We start from the raw sequence: 11,612 nt of genomic DNA, 5'->3' as shown, positions 1-11,612 counted from the left end.
CCACCTTCCGCTTCGATGATTCAAACCTCTCCCGGTAATTCTCGTTCATCGTTTTTTGAGGGTATCTTTCCTGGCGTTTTGGCCTCACCTAGCGAATTGGTTGTGATATATCTTTTTTTTTTTTGTAGATTGTCTGGTTCATGTGAGAATATGAGGGAATTGCCGTAAGCGTTTGCGTCTTGTCGCAAGGATCCACGGGGTTTCGGTCCGAAGGCGATCCAACCTAAGCGGGTTTTGATGGCGGCTGGCTCCTGTTTCCTTCCCTCGACGTATGCAAATGGACGCATTAGCTGACAATTATCGATGCCGATGAGAATTCGCGGTGTCACGTCGCAACTTTAAGATCGCAACTTTAGACCTTCCAGATGCTTATACTTTCTAGACGTAGCATCTACTGAGAACGATTGTGAAGGTAACGAGAGGTGTTGCAGAGTGTGTACCTTTGTAAGCGTAAATTTTCTCATCGTGTTGTCGACGCTGGCTATTTGTTGTGCTACCTTTACTGAACGACTTTCATCCTTTTCAGTCTCACCGGTCCCTCTGATGCACAACGGATGCGGTGTCGCTTTAAGATCCAGTTCCCCAATCAAACTCTCTTCAATAGACGTTCCCGTTGAACCACTATAAAAAACGCGCACGTCTTCACGGCCTTATTGTCGCCAAATACAACCACAGGTACGTATTTGAGTAAGACTCCTCCGCTAGTGGACGAATGGGTGTTTACAATTACCTTCTTTGCTGGTGTACACGCGTCGTCAGTGGGTATTGGCGCAGTCGAGGCCGGAGTACTGGTTCGGTTTCATCCCGTATCGTGTAACAGTTGATGGTGTATAGATCTGCAACCGTCTACACCCCACTGTTTTCGCGATCTACTTCTGCCTCCGTCTTAACGCAGGCAGTATGTTTGACTCTGCTTCCACGTCGGAAGCGTTCGATGTGTGGGCTGAGAGCCAGGATTGGTTTTGAACCCATCAGACATTGCTGAGGCAAATCTGCTGGGTTTGTTGTCGTCCTTGTGTGCCCACGTTGACTCTCGGCACGATCGAAGGCATCGCTATAAACTCGCTACGCGTTCAACTGCAAAACACTCACTTAAACCTCTCCGACTTTAGTTTTACTATCTGTATCTGGAGATCGTTTTCTCGGCGCAGGATATCGGAATCCATCACTTCTACTTCCTCCCAGCTCATCTGAAACGGATCAAGCGACGTTTGTCGGCCATCGAGCCATGGCTGTGGATTTCGCTGTGATGGCGTAGTGACACTAGTCGATGGCGTCGGCTGGCGTCTCTCAAAGTGTGATGTTATCGGTAGATTTGGTATGGTGGATGTGAAGTTGAGTGGTGCGGCATTCGTCAGCGTAATCGGTGTCGCGAGTGTGGAAGAGTGTGCCGTTCTTACGTCGTCTTCGCTTGTCTCGCTAACCGTGTTTGCTGGTGCCCGGGGTTGACCCCACATGACCCCGGATCGGTGGTGTGTGCCGCGAACGATTGCGGCGCTTGGCGTGGATTTCTACCCACACTGCTGGGATCTGCAGTACGCAGATCTACCTGTTCAGTTGGTCTTGGAAGTTGTCCGCGTCGCGTATCTTCCAAGGTGATGTGTTCGCTTCCCGCTCCGACGCTAGGCTGTCGCGATTCAGAATCGCTCACAAACGACACTTAGCGTCTTGCGGTACGAGAATTCTCTCCTAGTGACCGCGAATTATGGACCACTACCGTACTATCCGCGCGCGTAAACGACTTCGAGTGACAGATGTGATTCGGAATCACAAACGGACTGTCCGGAGTTTGTTCCGCATGATACTTTGGTTACGGTTACGACACTAAGCTGCGGTGTTGCCCTAGTGTTCTTACGCGACATACGTGTGTGCGTGGAATTGCGTATTCGCTACCGTTACAATTCCACTAGAAGAGAGGTTCAACATTTGGACCATCTAAAGTTTCTCCGTCGTCAAAAGCAGTTTGGAAGCACCCGTAAGGACCTTTAAAATTTCTGCTCTTGTTGGTTTTCGTGGTATTTCCGAAAAATCCATCTTGAAGGTTTTGTCACTTCCCGACATTTTCCTCAAGACAAACACTGCCCACAAAAACTAACTGTTAGTAATTTGGAAAGCACGTTTGGTTTTTTGTCATTTCTCTCGACCCTACAGTCATTTACTCCACTATACGAGCACCTGTTGTTTTTGATGTTTTAAAGAACAAAATTGGTTTTATTTGACAATTTACATTAATAAGTCGTTTTGAACATCCTGACAGGTATCCTCCTATTTAGTGTTTACGCTGTAGTTTTCTACCGAATTTAATTAATTTGAATAAAATAAGTCATATTTTTATGAAGACCAGTTATACTAACTGGTAGAGGAAGGTCACTTAAGCTGCCTTCATGAAAGGAATCATCCAATATATTAATTGAATCTACTTAATGTATCTTACGTACCTAAAGTATCTGACTAACTAACCTAAATTATCTTATTTTAAACAAGGTAATATTTATAATATGTACATTTTCAAATCTCTTGCCTAATCATCAAGGAACAACGTCTGAATCATCCTAAAATTGGATGACAGACATTTATGTTTAAAGTTATCTAGATTTTGTGGGATATGATTCCTGACAAGAAGTGTTCCAGCTTCCTTGTGAAGCTGTGCTGTGCAGTATCTTGACGGGTGATTGAGGATCATTTTCAAAAATTTGTTTTGTATTCGCAGTACAGCAAGGATACTCCTGTTGGAGCATGACCCCCAGATGTGTGATCCATATAGAATTGCAGGTAGTATAACTTGTATGTACAGTATAAGTTTGCTTTCTATTGTAAGAGTGTACCGTCTTTTGATAAGATAAATCCTCTGACTGAGTAGAAGACCGCATGTTTTAGATTAAAGCTTTTCAATATGAGCTTTGAATGTAAGGTGGCTCTCTAGTGTGTTGCCGAGATATCGCATGGTAGGGGTCCAGGGGAGTGGATTGTCGTGGATTGCTATTTGAATCACTTTCCGTTGGATTGTCGCCATAGTACGCTTTCGGTAAGGTAGAACAATGGCCTGCATTTTACTGCTGTTCACCAGTAACTTCCAGTCGTTTAAATGTTTTAAATATTTATCAACGCTTTTTTGCAGTCCAGAATGGAGTTTTGCATAGACCGGAGAGCTATGCATTATTGCAGTATCGTCTGCGTAAAGAGAAAGTTGCGCACGTTGATTTAGGGATGGAACATCAGTAGTGTAGCCATTGTGTAGAAGAGGTCCTAAGACGCTCCCCTGAGGAACACCTGCACTGTTACTGTAGGGCTCTGATCGGAGTGAGCCCAAATGAACTGTTGATGTACGGTCACAAAGGTAGCTTTGAATGATTTTTAAAATATACTTTGGAAAATCTTGTACTTTCAATTTGTGCAGAAGCCCATGGTGCCATACGTTATCAAAGGCTTTTGTAATGTCTAAAAGTGTTAAGGCAGTGGACCAGCCACGGATTTTACCCTGGTTTATGCTGTTAATCATACGTTGCAGTTGATGAGACGTAGAGTGAGCTTTCCTGAAACCAAACTGAACTTCAGTCAGGGTGTTATTCTCAGAGCAATGGTTTTCCATTCTTGCATGAATAATGCGCTCCAGGATTTTGGTGTGAACGCACAGTAAGGAGATAGGCCTATAACTGGAAGCCATGCAGGGATCTTTCCCAGGTTTCCTGATAGGAATAACCTTTGCATGTTTCCAGCGAGCTGGTAAATATCCTAACTCAAGGCACCTATTGAAGATGTTGGTCAGTAGGGTCAAAGAATTGACCAAGATGTTTTAGGCAGATGTTGAAAAAGCCATCCGGCCCGGTGCCTTGAAGGAAACGCTGTATTTGATTATGAATTTCACTTCGTGAGGTCCTGTTTATGACTAAAGCAGGGTCAGAGTGGGAATTGATTTCACCAATACTGTTTTGCACAATGTTTTCATGCGGACTGGTCATTGTGTCGCTGATGTTATGCGAGCTAGCAAAAACGTTGGCTAATAAGGATACTTTTTCGTGTGGTGTAAAGCAAATAACAAATGGGGTTACCTTTCAGAGGAGGAATGGGTTTGGGCTTAGTGCGCGAGAAGGGTTGGGAATTTTTGGGAAGATTCTTTACCATCTTGGAGAATCGTTGGTTATTATGTAACCTAAGCCTATATTCGAAAAGTTTAGCCGCTTGACGGAAAGCGGAGGCCCTATCCCTGTCCTTTGGTAATGTTCTTTTGGTCGATTAGACCTTTTGTTTCACGGTCAAGCTGGATGAGTTTTGTACTTATTTCAACGCGAGGAACGCACGAACTTACCGCGTTGTTTATACAGGCTTCGAGCATGGTGATGGCTGCGTCAATGTCGTTGATTGTGTTAAGCGGAATTTCGGCGTTGATAGTAGCTTCCGTGATGCGTTGAAATCTCGTCCAATCCGCTGCACGATAGTTTAGGCGTTCCTTCCTGGGCTCGGTCCCCGAACCATCGATTTTCATCAATACAGGCAGGTGATCTGAAGAAAGTGCTGTGATCGCTGTGGGTTCATTTACCACCATGTTGGTCAGGAACAAATCAAGGGTAGAGAAACTTCCATTTTTGTAGTATGTCGGCTGCGGTGGTAATTCTACTGTGTAAAATCCTGTCTGAAGGTCATCACACAAAATTGTTCCGTTTCCGTTGGCGATAGTATTGCTCCATTGGCGGTGTCTGGCGTTCAAATCACCGGCGATGATGTATTGATGTGTATTTCGTGTAAGCTTTTGTAGATCATTTTTCAGTATCTGAATTGAACCGTCGCCTCCCCTAGCTTGCTTCGCACAATAGGCTGACTAGAAGCGGAACGTTCCTTGTGTAGTGGAGACTTCTATTCCAACAGACTCAACCGGTTTGGTCTCTGGGAGAGGAAGTACACGGAATTTAAGAGACCGATGCACTGCTATCGCTACACCGCCTCCTAGGCTCTGCCGATCGACACGTACAACAGCATGCTCCGGAAGATAGAAGGATTGTGTTGGTTTTAAGTGCGTTTCCGTTAAGGCAAGCAATGAGATATCCTCGTTTTTGACGAAATCAATAAGTTCCAATAGCAATACGACCAGGCCGTTCGTTATGAATAAAAAAAAAAGTTCCAACCGTTTGTGGGCGATGGAACGGCATTCCACCTACAATCATTTTAGGGCCCAGAGATGAAATCGACCATCGTTCTGAAAATCTGGTCTTTGGAGCAGTGTTTTATTACACGTTTGTATTTCAGCCAGAGCTGAACCACCACTTTAAACAGCTCTTTCTCATCATCCTCAGCTTCTGCACTGAGGTCGGCACGCAGTTTGTTGAGCTTGTCTTGGGCAGGTTGTCGATGAGGTTTTGGATTTTGTGGTACACTGCCATGGGTTACAGTATCGGTCAACTGTTTTGGGATGCCTACGATGGTGTCGGGACGTAGATCGTGATTTAGTGTGTGTTACCGATGGTGCTGTTTGTTGTTAATTTAGCTGCGGCTGTGCTGGGAGTGGTAGCTGTTGCTTGTGCTCCGACTGTTGTTTGGGATTTTGCAGTTGCAAGTATTGTTGCTGGTGTCTTTGCTGCTGCTGTAGCACAACGATGCTGCATGCAACTGTGTTGGCATGGAATTTGATGTTGTTGTTGTTATAGTTGAGCGCTGGTTGTTCTGCATCCAATGTAGTGAGATTGAGCTTGTAGTGGAGCTGGAAGAAATCGCTCTTTAGTTGTATGCGTTTTTGAGTTATTATTTTTCTTCAAATAAGCGATCCGTGTTGGGCAGTTCGGATTGCGGGGGCTATGGTTGCCAGAGCAGTTTGCACACGCGCGTTGATCTTTGAGTTCAGCTGTGTATTGCGTTGTGCGATGACTTCCACCGCATTTAGCACAACGAGAGAGCATTGCGCAGTTGTTCGAGCCATGCCCGAATGATGAACAGTGTTGGCACTGTTGGACTTCGTCTCGTCTTGGCGAACAGCGCTCCCACCTGACACTGGTGTAGTTGAGGTACTTGATAGACTGAACCTCGTCAAGGGTCGTGATTCCTGTTTTGAAGGAAACCACGAATAGTTTGGATGGTGTCTTTAAAGCAACGCCAGCATGTAGCTCACGCACTTGCAAGGGCTGAAATCCGCATTGCTTTTACATGTTTTCAACGAGCAACTCATTGCCGAAGCGCAGGCCCTTAAGAATAACCCAAAAAGGTTTATCCCCCGGGAAGTCGTGGATAAAAAGCTCACGGTTGAAGCTGGCTAATAAAGATTTAGCAGCTTCGTGATCTTTCCACGTTTTGCAGAATATTCTGCAGCAACTATCTGCAGAGAAACTAAACGATGCGTCCAGTTCACCTCGTTGAGTAGCAGCACAGAGAGAGCTGTATTGCTCTTCGTTTAGGTAACGCACCATTATCGGTGGGATTTTTTCATTGTGAGAGAAAGTGCTCTCCACAGTAGTGAGTTCACCGTCCATGGTGGTGCTCTTATCAGCTTCAGGATCAGCAGCAGGAGTGACCTTGTTGCGAACGCGACAGCGCTAGGGACAGAGGAAGGTAACCTTGGGCATAATCAAACCAAATCTTGATTAAACATGTCGCATGAAAGAAACAATTCTTTCGATAGAATGTCCCACGCACCGAGAAGATTTCAGCTTAGGCAGCAAATCAGCGCGGATAAGGCATTAGCAGCGCGTGACTAATGTTTATGATACAGTGTGGCGTACACAACGCCTTTAGCTCGGTGCTAGAGCATCGAAAATGTTTATAGAACAATGCGCGCCTCAACATGCGCATTCAGCGCGATTAACGTTTACATACAGCATGTGACAAACGGCAAGTGCGTCTAGCGCGATGAATGTTTACCTTATGTGAAACGCAAGTGTTCCTGATCAATGAACAAACATTATAGCATGGGTTTGAACTGGTGGTTTGCGACCACGATAGTGAGTTAAACTTTAGCATAATGCGGCGTTAGCATAAAGGATACGTAAACACAAGCTGGAATAGTAAACACAAGGAAATAGTTAAACAAGAAAGAATGATCTTTCGTCTCATTCTAAGGTACCCCAAAATTAGTATATAAGAAATCAACATATTCAATAAAGAGAACACAATTCTTAACCGGCGAACCGAACGCGTCGTAAGAGTTTCAGGGTTCTTTCCAGGCACGAGATCCGAAATAATCCTTCCCTCCGGAGAACGGATTCGACCCCTCAGCGGTGTCTACCACTCCAACGGAAATTACTAGGAATCGTGACTGTGAGAACCCTCCGGAAATCTCCCCTTGCTCCCCTCCGAAGACCGGATCCGACACCTCAGCGGTGTCTACCACTTCGTCGGAAGCTAGGAGAGAAGCCAGTGTCCAGGCGTTGGTCAGCAGAAGATTCGACCTCGTCCTCCCTACGGAATTCAGGCCGGTGCTCTAGTAGTACCAACTGCTCCGTCGGAGGAATTGGAAGAATCGCGACCGCCCCTCCCATCAGGTCCACTTTTGGAAGATCGCCCGGTAATCCGGGAATGAAGCCACTTGTCTGACCTGTGCGAGGTACGTTGCATCCGTTGATTCAACGCCCGAAGGAAGGCGCGCGACTTCTCTTCCGAATCGGCCATACCTTCGCGTGGCCGGTTCACCAACGGGGACGTTTTACGTCCACTGTTGTTCCCGTAGCAACAACAGACCTCGATGTCACCTTTGTTTAACACTTTGGCTGCCGTGTCACCCAAAAAGTGGGTGACGGCGTTACTTCTCACCAGGCCGAGTCACCCGCTTTTTGGGTGACAGCAAATCGGCTCGACGTGCCGTATACGGAGGGCACGAATGCATGAACTGTTGTGATTACGAATTATTAACGAAAACACCTTTTACGATGCTATTGAATTGAAAAAAAAACGAGATTTAATTTTCAAAGATCTTCAATTTTTATTACTATTATGTATAATTCAATAGCATTCTTCACACATTTGTGGCTGATTCGAACAACCTGGACAATATTTTGTAGTTTTTTTTTATATTTGAACGTGCTTTTGTCCGTACCATCTCGTCTCTTTTCATGGCATAACATCGTTGACATGCACGCCTAACGGGTTTTCCTGCATTATTTTTGCGTATGGCAATGAAATGGTTATTTTTTTTCTCCAAACTTCGTGTAATATTATTGGCAGACAATCCTAATAATTGTTCCGCTATAATTTCCCGAAAGTTACGGATATTTATATTTTTATTTTTTATTTTTTTGTAAACCACACACGCGTTTACAACTGAAATTCCGAGCAAAAGCTGTATGCCTAGTTTGCGATACCATTTTATACCTCTTCTCATGGTCGTAGCATATGACATCATTTGATCGGAGCCGTCAATTCCACACTTTCCCTTATTGTACTCCAGAACAGCCAATGGTTTTAGTTTTGTGACCGAAGTACTTGAGGAAGGACCACCAAAGGTTTAATTGGTCTGTACCATAATAGGTTCGTGTTTTGTTGATATTAGTCTCACATCTCGGGTATCTCTCCATTTCAACAAAACTATCCCATTTTCATCCTCCTTGGCTACCATCTCTCCTTTTTAGGGTTTGTAATCTAAAACAGATGTTGGGAAGTTTTTTATTATGACGAAGAGTTCCTACTACATGAGTCTTCCGAGCTAGACATAATTTAGCTAATTCGTAACTTGTATAAAAGTTGTCTATATATAATGTTCGCCCTTGGTCGAACAATTTTTCTGCAAGATGCACACACACATTTTGAGCCAATCCAGTTTCGCGGATTCCGTCAGCTGATTTACCTGAATAAATTTTCATTGCCCAGGTATAACCATCGTTCGCACAAAGTTTGAACAATTTGATACTGTATTTGTGCGCCTTGTTCGTTATGTATTGTCTGAAGATTAATCTTCCACGCCATGGAATCAAAGACTCGTCTATCACAATATCATCACCAGGAGTATAAACTTTTTGGAAATTATCTTGAAGTTGGTTACAAAATTGGAATATTTTTCCTACTCTATCTTGTGGAGTAATCGTATTATTATTGACGAAATGTATATTGCTCAATAATAATTCAAAGCTATTACGAGACATTATGCTGCTCGGTAGGCTAAAGTTATATACATTCTTTTTCGACCAATAATTGGCAATAGGGCTAACATTTACGAGCCCCATCCATAATAAAAATCCAAGAAATTGTTTAATTTCTGGCGGATTAGTTGGCTTCCATTGGTGCATACGAGCACTTGGTGATAGCTTCAATCTGTTCAATTTTTGCTGCGCATAACGGTTTGTTTCTTGGACGAGCACGTTTATAATACTGTCGTCGACGAATAACGAAAATACACTACACTGATTTACATCGCAAGCCAACTGTACATTTAGTAGATTTGTAAGTTCAAATGTAAATGATGTTTGTCGACCGCTGAATTCATGCCATTGAATTTGTTCAACTTAGCAATACGGCCAGGCCGTTCTTTATAAATAAAAAAAAAATAAATAAAAAAAATTTGTTCAACTTCTGTGCTTTGAATACTGTTCATATTTCTTTCTTCCTCCAACATTAATTCACCAAAAATCTCATCAATAGCGCCTTTACTTTCACTAAGATTGCAACGTTCATCAGCACAATCAGAATTTGATTAATCAAGTACATAACGCTTTCTCTTGCTTGGCTGTATGACTTCTTCCTCATCACTATTATCTGAATCGAAGTTATGAATATCATTTCCACCAATTTCGTCATCGCTGCTAATAGATTCACTATCAGGTGATTTATCCATGCTCTATCAAAATCAGTGAAAGTTTTACAAAAGTATTGAATTGCAAACGAAGCAAGAAGCGAGTAAGCTCGAACAATCTCAAATCACTACTAATCAGTAACCTAACATTGTTTACCTTCATGCATGCATACCAAAAAAACGATCGAGTATGATACACGAAGTGAGCGTGGCGCTCGTGCGGCCTGACTGAGAATTTTTGCTCGAGACACGGACTATCTGTCCGCCAGGCCGCAATTGGATAAGGTTGCCTTTTCACTTTATCCGTATGATCCGTAGGGTCCAGCACTTTCCAGGATTGCTGATCTCACTAACACCAATACACTCTGGTATTGTGCCGAGTGTCTTTCGGGACAGGCAGATGCACGCACTTGTTACTTGCTCGGGAGACACAAGAAGACTGTGTTGTTTAATAAAACAACAACTAAAAGAGATAGTTAACCGAGCATGCCCGGGATGTGGCAAAAACTATGAGGAAATGCTTAGTTAATTTTGTTAATTTTGTTTAAATGTGTTTTTTTCGTGAATTTAATTCACCTTCACCACATGCGGTAGTGACAATACGGCATCGGTCCGTTATCCTTAATTAATAAAATAAAATAAAAGAGATAGTTTAAATAGATGTTCTAGTAAGTTGCAGAGAATAAAAAAGCACATATTTTAAAGAAACAAATATTTACACAATTTATACTAGTTGGCATACGAAAAATTCCTCCATATTACATAATTATACGAACACCTCCGGAAAATATGTTTCTCTGCTATTGCAATCGCTTTAAAAATCGTAAAAAATACAATCAGCTTTAGATATTTTTCATAAATGTAAAAATATTTAAGAATAACTTTATTTTAAGTTTTTGGTCCCCCATTATGCAGATTTTGCGGCAGAGATACTACTTTTTAATATTTGAGTTTTTAGTATTTTAGGTATTGCAATTATACAAGTTACGAAAATCCCGCTCGAGTACAGTTTTTAGAAAAGGGGTGATTTTATTAGTTACGACTATATTGGTCGGACGCGTAGGAAGAACTGATTCGTGACGATCGCTGTTGTCGTTGATTTAGTCAAACTTGTCGATCGTTGATTCTACTGATTGTGCGGTTCCTATCGATGCTCGTTCTCGGTTCGGGTCGGGGTGGTATTGTCGTGAAGTGCCCTTGCTGGTTTCGGGTAACTGCCACGTGCCGTAACATACATTCCAATTTGTTATAACTTAAAGCAATTTTAAAGGTTTGTTTTCAAATAATGTATTTGTATTGAAGTAGCAATTCCTGCAAGCAGTGCAAGCAACAGATACGCAAAGCGAAGTATGGGAAAATATCGGATATGGTTAGGTTTACATGAGTACAGAAACTCGTAAACCTAGAGTAAAATTAAGGTAGTCTGTTGTTGGGAAAGGTAAAATATTACAAAATATTGGAAAAATATAGCAATATAAATATATAAATATGGAAAAATATAGCAAAAATATAGCTTTTGTCCGTACCATCTCGTCTCTTTTCATGGCATAACATCGTTGACATGCACGCCTAACGGGTTTTCCTGCATTATTTTTGCGTATGGCAATGAAATGGTTATTTTTTTTCTCCAAACTTCGTGTAATATTATTGGCAGACAATCCTAATAATTGTTCCGCTATAATTTCCCGAAAGTTACGGATATTTATATTTTTATTTTTTATTTTTTTGTAAACCACACACGCGTTTACAACTGAAATTCCGAGCAAAAACTGTATGCCTAGTTTGCGATACCATTTTATACCTCTTCTCATGGTCGTAGCATATGACATCATTTGATCGGAGCCGTCAATTCCACACTTTCCCTTATTGTACTCCAGAACAGCCAATGGTTTTAGTTTTGTGACCGAAG

This window comes from Anopheles stephensi, chromosome X (genome assembly GCF_013141755.1).
Source record: "Anopheles stephensi strain Indian chromosome X, UCI_ANSTEP_V1.0, whole genome shotgun sequence".
NCBI lineage: Eukaryota > Metazoa > Arthropoda > Insecta > Diptera > Culicidae > Anopheles > Anopheles stephensi.
This window is presented reverse-complemented; position numbering follows the sequence as displayed.